This window comes from Dromaius novaehollandiae, chromosome 6 (genome assembly GCF_036370855.1).
Source record: "Dromaius novaehollandiae isolate bDroNov1 chromosome 6, bDroNov1.hap1, whole genome shotgun sequence".
In the NCBI taxonomy this organism is placed as follows: domain Eukaryota; kingdom Metazoa; phylum Chordata; class Aves; order Casuariiformes; family Dromaiidae; genus Dromaius; species Dromaius novaehollandiae.
Window position 1 is genome coordinate 45,501,905 of NC_088103.1, and position 19,700 is coordinate 45,521,604.

At 48.8% G+C, this 19,700-nt stretch overlaps 1 protein-coding gene across 1 annotated transcript in view; it reads left to right on the forward strand.

Moving 5' to 3' along the window:
- Window positions 1-19,700, forward strand: part of LHPP (phospholysine phosphohistidine inorganic pyrophosphate phosphatase) — a 105,813-nt gene that overhangs the window by 68,935 nt on the left and 17,178 nt on the right. The window lies entirely within an intron of this gene.

Consider the following 19,700-nt stretch of genomic DNA (forward strand, 5'->3'; position numbering starts at 1 on the left):
TTGGGGCTATGTAAAGGATCCGTGATTTTCAGCAGATGGTGTTTACGCTGGGATCATTTGGTCTGAAGCTGCTCGCTGTTGCTGGTCCCTGCCAAGGTTTCCAGCTGCAGTGGGCAGAGTGGTGGGAAACGTAATCGGGACGGGATTTCGGGTTCGGGCACCGGAGGGGGGCACGAGCGCTTCAGACGCTCTGTTGCTCTGACAGCTGAAAGAAGGGTTATATAACCCGGCACTGGAAAACTCATTAGCTGCCGGAGCTCTGCCTGAATTAGGTCTCTCGCTCCTTTTCCAACAGATGGGAAATAGTAGCAGAAATTTTCCAGCGCAGATGAGGCAGTGGGTTCGGGGGGTCTGAGGAGCATGGGAGGGTGGAACGGGTTCCCCTCTGCTGACCACCTTGGGGAAGAAGGCAGGGAGCCGCGTGGGCCTCCCTGTCCCCCGACGCCGCAGAGCCTGGGCCGGCCTGCTGCCCGGCGCCGCTGAGCCCTGTGCCCCGGCTGGTGCGCCGGGCCGGGGGCTGCCAAGGCCTTTCCCACCGGCATTTACCCACCGAGGAGCAACGCGCTAACAGGCGTGTTCCTCAGCTGCTCCTCTGCAATCAATTCTGAACGGGACTCTCTGCTTAGACACTGACTTTTTATTTGGAATTTACAGGGGCTTATTCTTAAAACTAAATAAGAGCCCAGATGGCTTAGAAAAACCCAGATAGATCCAACCTGAAAGCAGCTCTTGCCACGCACATTCCCATGCTCTTTCAACAGACAGAGGCTGCTCTGCCAAGTGTGATTTCAGAGGAAGCTTGGAAGGAATGTCCAGCCCTGTCTGTCGTCCTTTCGCCGGAGAACTTCTGGGGCCTTTGCAGCACGCAGAACAGCCAAAAGGAAGGGATTTAGCTTTTACAAAGCTCTGAGCTAGGACTCGGTGTGTCCTGCTTTCCTTCTTCCCAGGAATTATCCTCTTTCTCCATGAGTCATCTCATGGATAAGAATGAGAGACTTTCTAGGGCAAAGAGGACAAAGCGGCAGAATCTGGCTCTTTGGAGCTGTCGTTCCACTCTGCGCTCATTTGTTCGTGGGCCTGCAAGCATCTTTCCTTGCTAGCATGGGAAGCTTAATCCCAGAGAGCTCCAGTGTAGTCCAAATCGAATTATTTTGGTGCGTTTGCACGCATACCTGCACGCTGTGTTGCGTGGCTGCCTGCCACCCCCCCTCCAGAGGTGCACGCCTTTCAGAAGTCAAGTAGTTTGCACGTGCATAAATATTCAGTGCTTGTGGGTAAGCTGAAAACTGCGTGAGCAGGAATGTTCAAATATTTCCTTAGATTTGCCGGGAGTGGTGGATGCTCAAGGCTTGCAGGATTTGTCTTGTTAGCAGTAAAACAGTGCTGGAGGATTAAAATCCTCGCCGAGGTCGTGATGTTTCTCCTGCTGGCTACACAGCCACAGACTGGGGTGCTGCCTTAGCCCTCAGGCCCTGCTGCTCTGGGTTTGGCCTCCGAAGCCCCGAGGGCTGTGGGGAGGCCGGCTGGCCGGCTGGGGCGAGCCGGCAGGGCCCTACGTTTCCGCGGCACGCGCGGCGTTTCGCTGCCCCGCGGGAGGAGCTCGCAGGTGGCTTCGCAGCTCGACACCGAACCCTCCTGGCAGCACCCGGCTTGGCGCTTCGAGGCAGCGCACGGCACTTTCCGCGGCCCCGAAGGGCAAGGAACTGGGGAGTGCCTGCCGCCCGCGACGGCTCTCAGCCCCGCGCCGCTTCCCGGCTGCCGCTCGTCCGCCTGCGAGCCGCTCGCTGGGAAAGCTGACTTTTAATTAAAGCCAGATATTAGTCTTGGCCTTTAGCAGTTGTGTTTTGGTTTTGGGTTTTCTTTTTTTAAGTCCTGTTAAAATGTCTGGATAGATGATATCAAGGTTAATTTGTTTGCGATAGAAGAAACATTTTTACACGGTGGCTGAATGTTGTTGGAAAAGAGCGAAATTAATAGCTCTCCACTTAATCCTGATTAAACTGGCAGCTGGGAGATATCGATCAACATGTTCGCGGCAAACTACCCATCTCTGATTCACACAGTAAACAAGCGACGGGCTCCGCGGAGATCTCAGCCCTTGGCACGGCGCCGGGCGGCAGCGCGGCTGCTCTCTGCCCGCGGCGGCACCGAGGGCCGTGCCCAGGCCCACGTCCACGCTCCCGCAGGAGCCGCCCGGCTCTGCCTGCCCCGAGGCTCAGACCAGGCACGGTTGGCAAGAGGAGAGGCAAGGAAATAAAAGCAATGAGGCTTTGACTGAAGGCAGCGTTTCCCAGCGTCTCCTCGCTCCTCGCACCCTCCTGCCATGTCCTGAGCTGCTTGATTAGAAAATGGTCGTACAGGTGGCTTTTGTCTGGCACTAACTGAATTTTGGCTCTGTTCCCAGTTCTGCTGATGTCTGAGAATTCTGCTGCTTGCGCTGCTGTCAGTAATTTTCCCACCCATCCTTTTTTCTTCGACGTGTGCTTTCTGGGGACAGATGGCGGGATAGAACGCCCTAACCTCCCGGCCCACCTGTTTGCTCGCGCTCTAGCCCTCCAAGTAATAAACTAGAGGGCAGTTTCCAGGCTGCCGAGAGCGGGAAGGAGGATCAACCGGCCTGACTTCCCAGCTCAGGTGTTTGATTATTCTCAGCAAACACATGTTCCACATTAGAGGCCATGCATTCTTAATGCAGACACTGCCAGAGTGTTTCCAAACAAAACAAATTGTTAGTCCTGCCTTAAATATTCATAAGGTTATTGCATTTTTGCAGCTTGGGCTGCTGCGCTGGGTTTCTTCTTTCTTCATTCCCCAGATTAACATAGAACAAGTCTAGAACTACCTAGAACTTGTTTATCTTTTCAGTCTTTTGGGAAGCAAGTAGTACAACTAAAGTAGATGTGCATTAACTCAAAAAGGCAAAAGAATGACTTTCTGGAGGGGCACTGAGTGTTGTGCAGCCTTGCCCAGATTTTGGGGCCAAGGGGTTTGTTAGCAATACTTCATTTATTTCTCAAGCCGTTCTTCAAAGTGGCCTCTTGGGTCACATTCGTTCTGCTGGAAAGGGGGGCTATTTTTACATTGCTAGACTTCTTGCAAGGACTGTAATTTTGACATTTTTGCCTTTTCACAGAACAGCTAGGAGGGCTAATTTATAACAGAATGACATTAATAATAGCAGGACAAGTGACTGCTCTTTGTGTCTATCACATTAGGATTCCAGAAGTTTTTCAAATGACAGGAAGAAATTTGACGCTGGACTCAAGACCCCAAATATCTGAAGTTTCACTTAAAGCCCAGAATAGAGATTAAGTGATGTCCAACACCTGAGATACCTGTCAAGGACGTAGGTCCTTAAGTCTCCATGTGCTGTACACCCGTGTGTGTCAGATGCATCAGGAGAGACTCTCAGCACTGTCTGGTGCAGAGCTGAGCGCCGTGCGTGAGCCCGGCAGCGCTCCTGCCACGTGCCAATGTCTGCCCCAGGTTTGCTCGGAGGGGCGGTTGCCTCCGGGGAGTGCACCTGAGAGCTGCTGTTCCTCTCCGTCCAGTTCTCCCTCACGTGAGGTCAGAAATTTGCTTTCCCCAAGGACATCGGTACTGCAGCGGCTCATGTCTGGTTTTGTCCTTGGCAAAAATTTCATTTAAAAGAGCGCAACCCCTGTTGTTGGTGTTTAATGAGCATGCGTCTTTCATGAGTTCCTATTAATAATAATCCTGATAATAATAGCACCTAGGTCCTGTACAGAATTCTTCATGGTAGGTCTCAATACTGACTCGGGACTTCTGAAAAAGATTGGTGTTTATTTCTTGAATGTCAGATTACAAACTGTTTTTCCACTGGGAGAGCAGGAGGCATAGAGAGGGGAAGTGACCTCCCAGATACCTCCAGCAGCACTCGTGCCAAAAATAGCAGCTGGGTCTCCCATGGCGCTCCCATGCTCGGTGAGCACTCTGCCCTCGCTCTGCTGCCTGGCATGTGTCGCAGGTACTGCTCACCTCCCAGGGCGTGCGACGCTTTACGTGGTGAAGATTCCTCGCCCTCCCAGGCAAAGATGTTTATCCAGATGTTCCTTCTCATGGCACGTGACGGTCTTGTATGAATGCCCATTGTATGTTACAAAGATAGGCACTATTATAATCATTGTCCTTGGGTAAACAGGCTCAGGCTTCCTGTTTTCCTCGTTACCCTTATTTCACCAAATGTTCCCCTGTAGGTGTATCCACACAATAGCTTGACTTTCAGCCTGCAATTGTATCCTCTCTGCTCCAGTCCAGATGATTGATTGCTGTTGGAAGGCATCTTTTCAGGATGCTGATCGTCCTTTATGAAGTACGCTGTCCCTGACCACAGGGCCAACCAGTCCTCTTTGCATCCAGGTTTAGGAAACAGGGTACATTAACAGCACATGAGATATGAAGCAGTGGCGGATTAAACCCATCTGCCATGGGAGTGGAGTTAGCCTTTTTTATGGGTGGGGAAAGAGGCATAAATCAGAAGTCTTGACAAAAGTGATGGAGTTCGGACTTTATCGCGGGGCGCTGCTGCTCTCTTTTTACTTTGTAGATGGCATTCTCAGCCCTGAGCTTTTAGTTCAATTGTGTATTCAGGCTTTGGTGCACTTACTGCACTCGCTCGGTTTGGTGGAGTCACTCTGTTCCCTTTTGGATACAGGCTTAAGTCCCAGAAATGACTGTTGGCAAATATGCAATCTGCCACTCCTTAGGGGACTTGACTTCTGCCAGCAATACTTTAGCATACTTGGAATTGAATTTTCTTCATTCCAGCCTGGACATGTACAAGGGTTTTTTTGCTAACCGTTTAATCGTCAAGCCCACTCTTAACTGACCGCAGCATTTTTTTACTTTGCAGATTTCTTTCAAGTCTTGTAAAGATACTCAGGTGAATAATTGGTGTGTTAGCAAGCAGTCCAGAGCCCTCTTTCATGCCTGATGCTTATCTGTACCTCTGCGAGCACTGCCTAGGGAGCAACAAGATTCTGTATTTTCTCCATAACCTGCCAAATCTTTGTACTTCCTTCCATCTTCCATATGCTACTCTACTGGCCTGAGCCATCTCTTACTTTTTAGTGTCCCTTACTTTTTTGTCTCTCTTAGGAGAGCTATCAGTTAGCAAAGCTCCTTCAATTAGCCTTATTAAGTTATGCTTAGGAGCTGCCACTACCCTCACGTAGGCAGCTGGCTGTCCCCATTTACGAGGCAAGGAAAGACGTCAGTAGTGTTTACTCCTCAGAACTGGCGTTTTCATGTGCCCTTTAAGTCAGACACTGATGCTGTTTGACCGAGGCTAAGGATCTGTCATATCCCCCTCCCTTTTCTATCCTTTGACTTCCTCTCAGGTTGCAAAAGAGCCTTCGAGTTTCTCATCGTTGTCTCCTCCGCACTTGGTTAAACCATGAACTAGATGAAGCTGTAGGCAGAAAACACTGTAGGCAAAATCCTACAGAATTTTCTTACAGGAAGAGCAGAAGTCCAAGGTGACTTTGCAGCAGCCGGTTTCCCTTGAGGGCTAAGACGAGAGGGCTTTCTCACAGGGGTTACCTTGCCCTGAACAGCCTCACTGGGGGACACCTGGTGCTCTTTTCTCCTCCACGTTCTGGGACAGAGGGAAGAGCAGGTAGACGTGAGTGTGATGTGCAGAAGCCCTGCAGAGCAAGAAGAAAGATCAGGAGTTGTCTCTGTCAGGGATCCTTAACTCTTGTTCTCCACCCACACTGAGAAGGGAGAGAGATTTGACCACATGAGACAATTTGAGCCGTGAGGATGGAGCAGTCACTTCTCCCTGTAGTGTGAATGTCTCAAAGCAGACTGTATTTACCAGTGCAAGCAAGACTTTTGTCATTGTCCCAGAGTATCATCATAGTCTTTGCCCTTACTGTAGCCTCATGGGCAATTTGGACATAGCAGGCACTGAACTGACCCAAGTTTCTCCTACATGTTAAGCTCAGATTCACTTCCCTCTGATTGCTTATCAATGTGTTTGGTTATGTTTTTTTCTGCATGTGGTATGTTGGACAAACAAATGAATGCATGGGTTAACAAGCAGATAGGTGGTTGTTTTGACGTCCTGGGGCCAGCTTCTGCAAAGAGAAATACTTCCTTCTTTTATTTTTATTCTTAGAGACATAGAGCAGGAGACCCTTCCTTGTTTTGTTATATATCCGTGCAACCTTGAGGGTGGATCCTTATTTCCAGCTTGTGACTAGAAAAATTTGGGGAAGTCACTGCGGGGATTCATTCATAGTAAATGAGACTTAAAACAATCAAAGGTGGTAGTGAATTATCTGTCAGTCCTGATAGTGATTCTGATAGAAAATAAAGACGAGACTACAGCTACTCCCGAAGTCAGTGCATCATTGCTGTGTGTTTTACTCCTCTGTAACATAATTGGCACCACTGATCTCTGCTCTGCCTTGGGCAGCACATGTTTCACAGCAATTAAGAGAAAGCAGCTTTGTCTTTCATGTATAATAGTGCGCATGCATTTCCCCCTTTTTCGTCTTGCAGGCTTGGTATCGCTGATATTATGACAAAAAGCGCTTAGTGCTCAGAACTATTAAAAATGTGGCTCAGATGGTGCTGATGGGGGGATGACATCTCCTGAATAATTTATTTTAACTGAAAAGATTTGTAACGCTTAAGTATTAGCAGAACTCTTCATTTTAACTCTTTATGAGGTGGCTGCTTGTTGTGAGTTGCTTGTTAGGAAGAGCGTTAGCATGTTTGAGCATACGCTGGACATCTGTTGTCAGCTTAAGTGGCCACTTTATTCAGTAATTCTGAACCTGTTGGTCATGATCCTTTGGAGGCTGGAGGAAGGAGGTCTCCAGAAGGTCTCCGGAGGGAGTCTTGACGTTTTAGAAGAAGCAGTCAGTAACTATCCCATTGCCCCTGCTTCAGGAACAGCAAGATTTTTCCAGGGTGGAGGAATGAAATAGGCTGTACTTTACTGACTGCAAAACATTTGCAGTAAGCAAGGAACTGCTAACTATCTTTAATTCCTGGCAGGAGCTCCGTTGCTTTGGTGGGATAATGCTTGCAAGTGCTTGCAGTCAACAGTAGCTGCCCCCCTTTGCCCTGTCCCGGAGGAACTACCTGTCTTGTTGCTGATGCAGGGGGGCTGCACAGAAGCACCGTAGGTGAACCAGAAGGAAGGGCAGCAGTGTGCGTGTTCCTCATCCTCACGCTTCAGAGATCTTCTCTAAAGCATGATGGAGCCCTGGGAAGATATGCAAATGATAGTGAAGTGGGAAGGAGGGACTGGGAGTATTATTAGGTAAAAATCAGTGCTTTCTCTCTTTCATACAGTGCTTTTCATTCAAAGATCTCCAAGTGTTCAAAGGCTGAGTACTTTTGGACTGTTTCATATGTGTTGAAATTGCAGTGTAGAGTAATCGATTTGTCCGAGGTCACAAAGATATCATTAAAGGAAGGTGCCGAACACATGTCTTTGGTTCCTGATTCCAGGGTCTGTCTGTGGGGCTGTCACAGCCGCTACACAGAGCCAGTGCAGCCAGCGTACAGCCTGCGGATTTGCAGGCGCAAGGCTTGGTGAGCTGGAAAGAACTTGGCAACAGCTGTGCCGTTGCTTTCTTGTATACGTTTAATAGAGACCTTGTGCAGGGGAGACCCTTGCACACAAGCAAACAAACCGAATTTCCCAATTTAATCTGGCAGAAATCCAATAATGAGGAATAGATCAGCTCTAGGGTTTTTATCAGTTTTATTCTTGGCATCAGTGTTAAAAAGGTCAAGATCATTTTTGTGATGATTATCTAAGAGGTCTCTTCCTCCCGCTTTTGTTTATGCCCAAGACATTACACACAGAGGAACAAATCCTGTCTCAGCTGCGTGGGATCGGTTCCCACCAAAGGCAAAGGAAGTTCCTCACAGGCAGCAGAGAACAGATTTTGGCCCGTGCAGTGTGGACAAATACATTACCAAAATTGCTGTGTCCACAGTGCGCGCTCCACAAATGACTGCTCCTTCCCCAAAGGTCTCAGGGCTGATTTGCAAACAGCTCCTGTCTCCTCCTCTCTCACCCCTCTGCTCCTTACTGCTAGTGTTGTTGCTGACATTATTATTCCATTGCATTTCAGTAATTCCTCCAGGTACCTACCACAGCTGAGTGTAACATTTTATGTAAGAGACAATCTGTGCCTGAAGAACACCAAATCTATACTGTGGGGGCGGGAATCAAAAGTCAGGAGATAGAAGTCGTTATTTCTGTTTTACAGATGAGGCACTGTGGCGGAGAAGGTGAAATCCTGATGCTCTTGAAGTCAATGCCAGAAACCGTTTACGACTCCCAGCTGGTCAGGGCATCATCCAAAACAGATTTTGTGACTGATCCCATTCCTCAGTCCCTGCTTTAGGGCTTGGCCACAAGTTCATCCATCTCTCCAAACCTTATCTCTGATTAATCTTGAAGGGGTTGTAAACACCTCACTCTAGTTCTATATATGCTTTTTCCATACCAAAGTTTCAAACCGCTTACACAAAGGAGCTAAGTATTTTTTTTTCCTCATTTTTACAGCTGGGGAAATGAATACAGAGAGGGGCAGAGTGACTTACCTGAGGTCACACACCACTTGTGTGAGGCCAGTGTCAGAGCCAGGAGCAAGTTCTGCAGTTCCTTCATTCCATCCCAGCCACCCTCATCAGCCCAGCTTGAAATAAAATGAAATACTGGTTCATACCAGGAAAAGTGGAATTTGGAGCTGCAGCAACTCAAGATCAACCCTGAAGTCCGTGCGGCTCAGTGAAAACCTTGGAGTTAATGACCACTCTAAAATTGGTATATTTTTGCTTAAATGCCAAGAAATAACAGCTTAACTATAGAGACAGGAACTAGTAGGAGAGATGAGCCAGAGTCGTTAGATCGTTTCAGTCCCTCACCAGGCCTAGGAAAAATTTGTCACATAAAAAAATATATCTTATAAATTAGTCAGAAAAAATTGTCCCATTAAAATAAGCTGTCTTCTAATAAGCTGTATTTTATGTATCATTTTAAAGGAAGTTAACTGGGTATGAAATTTCTTCATCTACAGAGCAACAGACATACAAATGAGTAATGTAAATGCTAATGCATATCTGTGTTTGTGTGTCTCCGTGGTTTGGAAGGACACTGACGACTGGGTAGTGTGTGTTAGACTGAGACTCATCTACTTCTCGATAGCTGTTGAGCAGAGACTGAGACTGCTCTCAAACCTGGGGAAAATTTTCATCAATTCCAATTTCTTTGTGCTTTAGCAATTACTTTCAAATGTTTAAAATGCAATAACAGTTGCCAAAGTCTGTGTTGCCTCCCAAAGAAATGCTTGCAATTTCTTTGGGGTTTAGATTCCAGATACATGGCTAAACTAAACTTGATAATTAAGGTTGTTTTTTACAGAAAATGTGAGTGGATGCACAAAGTTAATGTCCAGAAGATGCACACAGCAGTGATAACATTATGGCTGCATATGTGAAAATGCAGATGAGGGATGGCGAAGGACAACCTTCAGTAGAGTGCCTTGCTGTTAGAGGTGGTTGATGACACTGTTTTACTTTGGGCAGTTAGCTTAAATGGTTATGCAAATATTTAACCATCATAGTAATAGAAACAAAGAGCTTATTGATTAGTGATTTTACACACACACAAACACACACACACAAATTAGTCTTGAAAGGGATTATTTATTTCCACACATTTGCTGCTATGGATAGAGGCGATTTTCACGTTGTTTTGTTCTCTGCTCTCCCAGTATTTTGACTATTAGTTCTGGAGAATCACTTCATACAGTGATTTTGCTGCTTAGTGTATTATGTGCACACAGAAGAATCGTTTGTTAAGTAGGAGATTTCTGGGTTTCAAACAGAAAAGAAATATTAAAAAGTCATTAGAAGGTGACTTTTATGAAGAGAGCTTCATATATACCATAAGAGGAACCAGAAGGGGCCCTGGCAAATGGATTGAATGATGTTTAAGAGGACTTGCCATGAGCCTAACTAAACTGAAACTGGGTCTTCCTGTTTGATTTTAGGACTCCATAGTTTAATGCATGTGAAATACAGGCGTATGTTTGCACCTCAGTGGCTCTGTCAGCTTCCTGTTAGTTTTTTACGACATGGTGTGCAGTCTCAGAGTTGCACAAAATTGTCAGAAATCTGGGGGACTTTAACTCCATCAGGATGGCACTTTCTTGCTGTGTCCTCCCTCTCAAATCCTCGCTGGCATCTGCAGTTAAGGCCGATTGGTGTGTCTACCTCTGAGGGCATCCCACCGTCTTGCCAAGCTGACAGAGAGCCGCCAGGCATGGTCAGAGGTGTGCATGGCAAGGGTGGACAGGGAGGTCCTCTCTGGTTTGCAGACCAGTCTAGTCAAACTATCAGCAGACACCCTTCTTCTTCGTGATGCTGTCGGTGAGCCAAATGCCCCTTGGAGAAAGTGAGCAGGGTCCCGTCCTGGCTTGCACATGGCCAGGAGAATTGTCAGACTGCAAAACCTTTCTCTTAGGAAATTCTGTCCAGCTTTTCACTCCCTGGTTGGGTTTCTGCCTCTAGAAAAGCCGTAAGCATGTGGCTAGATACCCAAATCAGCCTGCTTAAAAAATCTGGGAGAGAAGTAGCTTGAGGACCTTCTTCGAGGTTCAGAAATATTCTCCTGTCTTCACCACCTGCATCTGCAGACCTCAGGATCAGAATGTGTGTTAGCTCCTTTATTCTTTATTCTATTCTCATGCGTTTCAATGAAGACTGAGTGACTGCAGTGTTTCCAGCTGTATCTCATTTACTGAAAGACACTGTATTTGTGTGGAGCATAAATATCATTAGTAATGATGCTGCCTTATGGGAAACACGGAGTTCAAGCAGATTTTAATAAAATATTGCAGTGCTGACAATGCTGGCCTCTGGTTCTGGTGCTGCATTTGGGAGCTGGTTTTTTCAGTTTTCATGAACCAAATGGTGGAATTTGGGCCTGATTCTCAGGCGGTGCAAGACTGCGTTCTCCTCTCGCCCATTGGGATAAATCTTGCTCTTACCTGCCTCTGTCTGGGTGCAGCCATATCCTGTGCAAGTACCACATGATGATCTGAACCCAGCTTATGGGCATGGCTGGACCCTCTTGTGGAGTAAATCAGCTTGCTCTGTAGAGCCACATTAAATTGGTGGCCTTGCAGGGGTTTTCAAGTCTTAGTGCAGGTTGGATAGCTTGAAGTTGTTACGTGGAACATGGAGAAATGAGGCCTTCAGAAGTATGGGGAAGCTACACCTGGCCTTGAGGTCTGGGGTCGTGCAGAGCAGTTGTGTACAAAGCATGGGAGGGGAAGCACTGCAGAGAAGGACACTGAGCCTGAGCGCTGGAAGAAATCGATACCAGAAGGCGGCTGCCGGGTGGGTACCTGGGTGGTGGGCAGCCGGCCTGCCGAAGCTCCCAGGAGCTGCCTGGAGCTGTACGCGGAGGCCCGGGTCAGGGAGGGCGCTGCCGAGCCGCTCTCCAAGCCGCTCTCCGTTCCTGGGACGCAGCGAGCCAGTCTCTGCAGTCGCGGGGGCCGCGACGCCGGTTTGGCATGCCCCAGCCCGCGACATGAAGATGTTAAATGGCTGGCCACGCACGCGGACGGGGGAGGCGGGCCGTGGGCTCTCCCCGCAGGGTGGGAGTTCACAGCCGTTCGCGGCGCGGGAGGAGGCTTCAGCTGTTTCCCATCTCCTGCGAGGAGGAGGCGCCCGGCCAGATGGACTCATCCCATGGGCAGAGCGGGCCCCGCCGGCTGCCAGTTGGATCACGCTGGTTTATATAATCACTTGGAAGTCGTGAGTCCCCCATGCAGTTGCCATAGCGTTATGGGGAGTTTTCTCTCCTCTGGCTTGCCCCGCGCTGCGCGGTGCAGCAGTTTTCTCCCTTTATTGCCGCAGTCTCGCAGTGACCTCCTCCTGTCCCCTCCGCAGGACGGTGGGCAGCAAAGTGACGTCGGGGCTGCCACTCAGCCAAGTCTCTTTTGCCCTCACTCTGAGGTCTGGAGATCAGTCACCCTTCTCCTCGGCGCCGTGATGGTGGGAGGAAAGGGGATGTGCGGGCGGGAGGGGGCTTTGTCGTCCTTCCTCCCAGTGCCCTTGCCCTGTGCCATTACTTTTTAAGCGGTCTCTTTGCTCCCCGAGCTCCCGCACCGTGCCGCGTGGCCTGCCTCCCTAACCCGTGCGGCCAGCCCCGCGTTAGGACGTGGCTGTGCCCGGGCAGTGCCGGAGCCCGGGGCTGCTCCCGTCGCACGGAGGCTCCCTCCTTCCCTCGCTGCCTGCCCCCGGGACCGGGCTGCCAAGCCGCTGCAGCCCCGGCCGCTGCGGGCCTCCTCCCAGCGCCCTTTCAGGCACGCTTCAAGCATACACAGGAGTTTTCCTACTGCGGTTGGTACGTTGTTATCCTCAGCTTTGCCTCTTCTTTAGATATTTTTTTGCTTTTGCTCGTTCTTTAGATAAAAACGCTGCAAAGACGTACATAAAAGAACGGTTGCATTTTTGCCTCCCCCAAGGCGGGGCAGAAGGGTGATGCCCCGTTGCGGTAGAGGAATGGCTCCTCGCACTGTGGAAATGCCGTGCTGCACGATACTTCCCCGCAGCGCCGGGCGGCCAGGTGGGGCACAAAGTGAGAAGGAGATGTGGGCAGAGATGCCTGCACAGGGGCTGTTACTGAATACCAGACGGTCTTACTTGGCAGCTCCCCAGCAGCTTGTAGAGCAATTTTCACCCCCCGCAAAATCCCAGTTACTGTACCAAGGTTTGCATGGACGTGTCGCCTCACCCACCGCTCAGTGGGGCGATCTGTGTTGTAGAAAATGGGGCAGCTGCTGCAGAAGTGCCGAGCAACAGCGCAGCATCGTTTAGGCTGGGAGGTGAGGGAGAATGCTGCATGGATTCAAATCCGTGAGGAGAGGGTTATAAAATTATCATGCCTGTAATTTCTAGCTGTGAACCATATGATTGCAAAGCCCTTCCCTCTGTCCTTATTTAAATTGACTCTCTCCTAAACCTCATCAGCATCTATCTGCTCCTAAAAGTTAAATTTTCCCTGTATTAAATCACACGTACATTGTACACCTTGTGCTGTGAGTGAAAGGTCTGTTGAAAAAACATTGCACATCTGATCAACAGTTGGCTTAGGATTAGGTGCCATAGTTTATATAAGCATTAAAAAGTCCCTGGCTGGTGTCCTGTGTCGTAACTGCATCTTATTTGTTCTCTTCTAATCTGAAGATGGATGTTAATCTGGTTTGAATAGCTTTTGTCCTGTTCCCTGGGCAGAAAAGAAGAAGGATCACTGTACTTTTAAAGCTAGAAAGTTATTAATGCACCAGTGCTAAATATATCAGTATTTCTTGGGCTTGAACTTACCAGGATGCACTGTTCCTGCAGCACTTCCAGAACAAATGCAGCAGAGGGAAATCTGCTTGCGAGTAGTTTGGGGGGTTGTTTTTAGACCGGGAAGCGTGTGGACGTGTGAGAGGAGCAGCTCCAGGAAGGCTGGGAGGCGCGGCGGTGCGCCCGGGGATTCTGCCGCCCGGCCCTGGGGTTGAGCTCGGGAGAGGCGTGCGGACGTATGTTGTCTTGCAGAGAATGATCGAGTTACACGCCTTGAGCTTTGCCATAGTAGCAGAGGACGGGAGAGTACAAAGGTTATGGAAAACAAAACATTAATTTTCTTGACCAGCTGTGTTAAAAGCAAAGTGCAGCTTATTTATACCCATGGCATACCGTTCATAAATCAAGCCTGCTCCCCAGCAATGCATTTAATGAGAACTATTAAATGATTTCATGATGTACTCATCATTACCGTCTGCTAAAAAACAGCACTCCCTCCGAGGACCAGGACTTTTCAACTGCCGCTTTTTATATTGGTGGAAGGAGGTACGGGGGAAGCAAAGCCCCGGCAGTGTCAGATGTGTTCTGCAAACATCCCTCGGTACATCGTGCCTGCAGGATTGACAGCTCCCTTAGAACCGGGCTCAGGTTCTTTCAGCTTTTAATTAGAGAGATGGGCTGGTGACGTGAATGGCCACTTGCTTTTATGTAATACCTTTCATGCACAAAATACCCGATTCTGGTCCCACTTCCATCAGCCGCTGTAAATCAGAAAATGATTTGCTGAGGTCGGTGTCGCTACCCCGGCGTCAGCGGGACTGGACGCCAGCCCACGGTGCACAGAGGCGCTGGGAGGTCGCAAGGTGCCCGCTGCGAGGGGGCCGCGTTTGCCATTTCCGCAGGTGAACGGGAGCCAGCGGGGCGTGTACGAGCCGGGGGGCTGGCGCCGGGGCGCTCGCCCCTCTGCCCGTGGTTACTCCCTCCGAGGGGCAGTTCGTCGTGTCCGGGTGGCCCCCGCCGCTGTGCCGCGGCAGGTCCTTGCTCCCGCTTTCCGAGGCCGGCGCTGGGCAGTGCCGCAGGCCGCCAGCGGCTGGGTCACGTCCGTGGGCCAGCTGGAACCGCGTCGCCTCTCTGCTGCGGGGCAGCCCGTCGCGGTGCCGGCTGGTAGTGCGAAAGCGGGGAGAGGCTGTTACCGTCCGTGCAACAGTACTGGCAGCTTCTGCCAGCGGGTATTGAGCTTAGCTGGCAAAGAAGATACCAGATGTCCCTTGCGCCCGCGTAGGCTGGAAGCGCTCTCAGCCTCACCGCGCGGCGGTAGGTGGAGGTCTGGCAGCGTTTCCATTATATCCCCCAGTTCTCAGGTTAGTGATTTTACCCCAAAAATGTGCTCTGGGCAAAAAGCCACAGCCCGGATGGGTTTGGGGCTCGGCCGGCGCAGAGACGGCTGTGCGTACCCCCGCGGGGCGTTTGCTTTCCGGGGGACGCGACAGTGGCACTGCGCAACGGGAAGTGAGAAACGAATCCGAAGGGAAGGTTAACTGGGCCTAGGGTAATCGGGCAATTCAGGCGGGGCCTACACTCGCGGAAGGTATTGTGCGATTTTAACACTTGCAGGACACTGGTTTTATGTCTCCTCTGAACGCTGCCTTCTTTGCCGCCCTGTGTTGTAACAGCAGCACTAGACTATTGGTTTAGTATTGACTGCAGGCTTGTCTTCGTGAGCAAAGCATTTTCAGTAGCATGGGGAAATCAGCTCAATTTCGCCATAGTATTTACTGTGATCAGTTGATAATTACCTGGCAACCCCAGTCTGCTCTGCATAAATGTCAATTAAACATTTTTCAAACCCTTTTTCATATTATTATGCTTTTTTGTCATTCCCAGATCTTTGATGTTCTCTGAACGTTATTTGTTGGGTTAGTTGCAATAGCTCCGGAAATCTTTGCTGGGAGCTGATGTGCTGACGTACAGAGACTGCCGTAGCACACAACCCACCGTGAGCCGCAGAGGCCTCAGGAGTCAGATGGAGATCACGGTGGTGCAGGAAGAGCTAGCTTTAGAGATCAGAAGTAGTCACAGAGGGACTTCCTAAGTGCTTAGTCCTAGGCAGGAGAGAAGTCTTCTAGCAAACCTTCCTGATGTGATTTAAAAAGCTATAATCTCCACTGCTGGTCTGTGCCCTGTGAGAAGACTGCAAGGCTCTGCTGTGGGAACGGGTAGCTCGAGCATCCTTCACCTGCTTCAGCGCAGTGTTACCGGCACCCCCAGGCCGAGGCGAAGCAGCTGCCTTTGCACTCGAGCAGGGCAGGAGCGTTCACATGGGAGCAGCGGCCATCTCAGAGGCACGGCCATCCGAAGGTGGCCGCTCGAGTGGGCCCGGCTACATTTCCCGCTCAGTGCAATCCCGCTGCTCGACTTCACTCTCTAGGAGCGTCACTGAAGCATCGCTTTAGCTCTGAAGGCTGGACAAGTGTCTCCCAGAGCTAGTTTCACTGAAGTCCTTGGAGCCAGGACTCAGGCAGACACCATTCCAAGTCGGAGTTTATGTGCAGCCCCTAGCAATTGCCAGTAATTATTTTTGGTAATTTTGCAGAATTTCGCACACTAGAGGCAGCATCAGTGGCACAAAAGAGAGCGCTGTTCTCCCAAGCTGCAGGCTGTTTTTCCCTCTGGTTCCATTGGCTTGTTTGTTTGTGTGTTGTGTAAGATTTTAAGGCTGGCTCATCCTAACCTGGTTGTCACCCATCCGAATTTCGCTCCTGTAAATAATCTCCCTTGTGCGTGTTATTTCCTGTGCTTCCCATCACGGGGGACCAGGCGTCGGCCGCACTCTGGCCCTGTGTCCTTGTGTACTTAGCCCGTTACCTACCTATTCCTTTATTTTCCTGTTCTTGCTTGCGAAGCCTTTGCTTGGGCAGAAGCGGGCCTCTCTTGGCGGCTGCAGAAGGACGGGTGGGGGGGATGAAGGTATATTGCCTCAGGGCAGATGCACGTGGTTCTCGCCTGGGGATTGCCATCGCCGTGGGGGCGTTCGCAGGGAGGAAGAGGTGTTTCCCAGGTGTTTTGTCAGTGATGCTGACTATATGAATTTGCTGAAGTTGAAGGGGGGAACTTGACCTGATTACTTACATTTCTTGGTATTGTAAAAATAAAGCTGCAGCTTTTAATTTTTCCGCTACGAGGAGTTACTGACTAGACTTCTTCTGAGTAGGAGGTAGGGTGTTAGGAAGGGATGGGAGTGTGTGTGTTCAGGCTGTTGCAGCTTTTCAGGAATGCTCCTTAAATGGAAAAAGAAGCATTTTTAACGCTGAGCAGGACAACTGAGGAATCACAGTTAGCCATGCATTGGCAAAGGGAGACCATTGATCTTATTTATGATTAATATTAATGGATAATCAGATGTAGGTAACTACTGACCAAAGTCCATATCAAAAGAAAGCTTACTAGAAATCAAGGGTTCTCATTGCAGGGATGTTGCAAATACGCATGTATGAGACAGAGAGAGAATATGGAAGAGGAACAGTGAGGAAGGGAGAACTGTCAGACAGATACAGTAGCTATACTGAAAATGGCATAATTATGGAGACCTGTAATCATATCAACCCAGAGCTGATTTTAGTGATGTTAAATTGCCCCAAAAGTAAAAGAAAAACCAAAGTTTTTTGGGGTAGTAAAAGAATAAAGTTAGCTGTACAACACAGAAAAATACTAACGTGCAAGAATTCCTAAACACTGAGGAACATTCAGCTGAATTCAGTGTCTTCAGAGGGTTATTTTAAGCTATAGATGTTTTTCCTTTGTTTTTACCTCAATTTTGTGGATCTCCATGAGGGAATGTTTGAAAATGACTTCTTTAAGCATAATCGAAGCAAAGGGTCATATGAGTGGCAGCTGCTAGACATGTGGGTTTAAAGAGTTGTACGGTGTGTGGGTTTCAGCCTCATTTTTGGAAGCTGAGTCAATATTTTGCTAGGTTTTGCAGCAGAAGTATGCCTAGGCCATCAGCACTTTTTCTTCGTGCTAAGATTCTTCAGCCCACCCTGGATTTAAGCGCTCTTGCTTGAGCGCTCTTACCCACTCTTATGACTTGCAGAATGATTCCACATTTGATTGCTGATCAGAGGAACTCTTTCCTTTGCAAGGAGGCAGGGCTCGGACGCTGGCTCGGGGCCCCGTGATTGCTGCCGTTAGGCGTCAGTGTGATCAGTGGAAAGGCTCGGGAGAGGTGGGGGCACCCGCGAGCCCGGGCCAGCGGGGCCGGGGCCGCTGTCCGGGGTGCACTGTGCGCTCCGAGGCCCTCCCGCACCCTCCCTCAGCTCCTCGCGCTTCGCACAAAGCACACTGGGATCTACAGGTGGGAAGATTACAGCTGATGCAGGCCTTAAGCTGATAAGAAAGTACCCCCAGGCCCCAAATACATCCTGATCCACTGTGTTATAGGTCACCATAAGACATCCTAGAAAGTCCATCCTTTAAACTCGTACTGGCTAGTTATTAAATTCAAACATATGCAGTCATAAAACCTGCAGAGTATTGCGTATGCACTGAGCTACTCAGACAGTTTATACCATATATATATCAGATAGGTATACTGGCAAAGATTCTTCAGTACTCATTGCTTTCACAAAACATATCTGTTTGTATGAACTTTGGATAATTCCAGGCCATTCCATCCAGAGTGGATGTATGAAATGGGAATGAGACACACAACCAGGTCTGGAAGGGTGTTCTCCAGTAGCTGCAGATCATCATTTGCAGTAGAAAAGCAATAGGCCATTAAACCTCTTATGTTGCTGAACTTTACTGTATACTGCTATAAGTTAGAACATTTCCTTTTATGTTTTACTTAATGAGGATGAAGAATCTCTCTTTATGATCTAACAAGTCCTTTTCAAACTAGGGCTTGAATGGACAAAATTTCTTCATTATGTGTTTGTACTCGCACACCACACGTACCAAGCCTACATTTCAAGCTACTGCTTAATTGGAAACTGGGAAAAAACAGCACAAGGATTGATTAGCCCTCCACAGATTTCTCTGTGCTGTCTTGAATACATTTGAATGGAATTGGGGTTTTTTCACTTCATAGACATACATCTCCAGCCTAAGATGCCTTGCAAGAATTTAGCAATCTGTGCAGAGAATACAGTCCTCTTGACTGTTCCACACCCAGTGCAAAGTTATCCTTTGAAGTATTTTAAGTAGTAGATTTTCTCAAAGGTGTCAAACATGCTATATAAATTAACGTCATTTCCAGCCAGGTTGGGTTATAGAAGTAATTTGTCCACAGCTAAAACCAGTATTATAGCCTTTCATTTTCTAAAAGATTACTCTTCACCTGAAGCTGACACGAAGGGGAGAAACTAGTCTCAACAGAAATGCTCAGATAAAAGCAGAACCAGATACCAAGACGGTGACGCAGTCTCAAAGCCACTGTTAGCAGGAAAGAGTACAGCAGTGCAGGCTGCACTGCCGAAACATCCTTCCTAGTGCTTTGGGGCCATCGTTAGAAATTCGGTTCTGTGCTCTGGCATGACTTGCAAACTCTTGCAGTTTTCACTTGGGAGAGGTCAAATACAGAAGAACCGTAATTTACCTGCAGTGGAAAAATCTTGCATCATACATTGCTCTGAACATGGAGATGTTATTCCAAAGAGACCATTTCTTCCGGGCCATCCTTTGGATTACAGCTGTTCTATGCACATTATATTGCACAATGATTGTCTCCTGGTTCTTGGACAATTAACTTACTTAGAAACCATCCTAGCCCTGCAAGGATGAGCTGTCAGGGTCTGGAAGCAAAGCGGTGGCTGTGGTGCCCGGTGACTTTGCTCTAAATGAGATCTCTGGTGTGCTAGGTGCACTACAAAGACAGTAAAATTGGCATCCTGATGATGTTGTGGTTTCAGGTTGTGGTTTGCATGTGTGAATAACGCTGCAGTAGCCTGCCATAGGAAGCGTCTAGTCAGTCCCACACAGCCTAATTTAAAGAAACGATTTGGCAGTGGCCACAGTATTTATTAGCCATTACATTTGTGACAGTGGCAGCCAGGGACCAATCCAGAAGATTGTGCTAGACACTGCACACATTCGGAGCAGCGCCCAGGCCTGCGTTACCTGTGGAGAGCTTACAGTCCTACGCTTCGATCTGGAGCTAAGCGCCCCAAATGCTTTGCTGCTCAAACGTGATTATTCCTCAGTCAGTTGTTTCAAATCTGGGATTATTTATTTGACAACGTGGAGCAAAAACGCCATTGACATCATGGGGACCTGAGATTTAGCAAAACTCTTGGAGGACTTCAGCGAGGCCAAGAGTTCATGCTGAGTCTGCACTAAGCCTACGC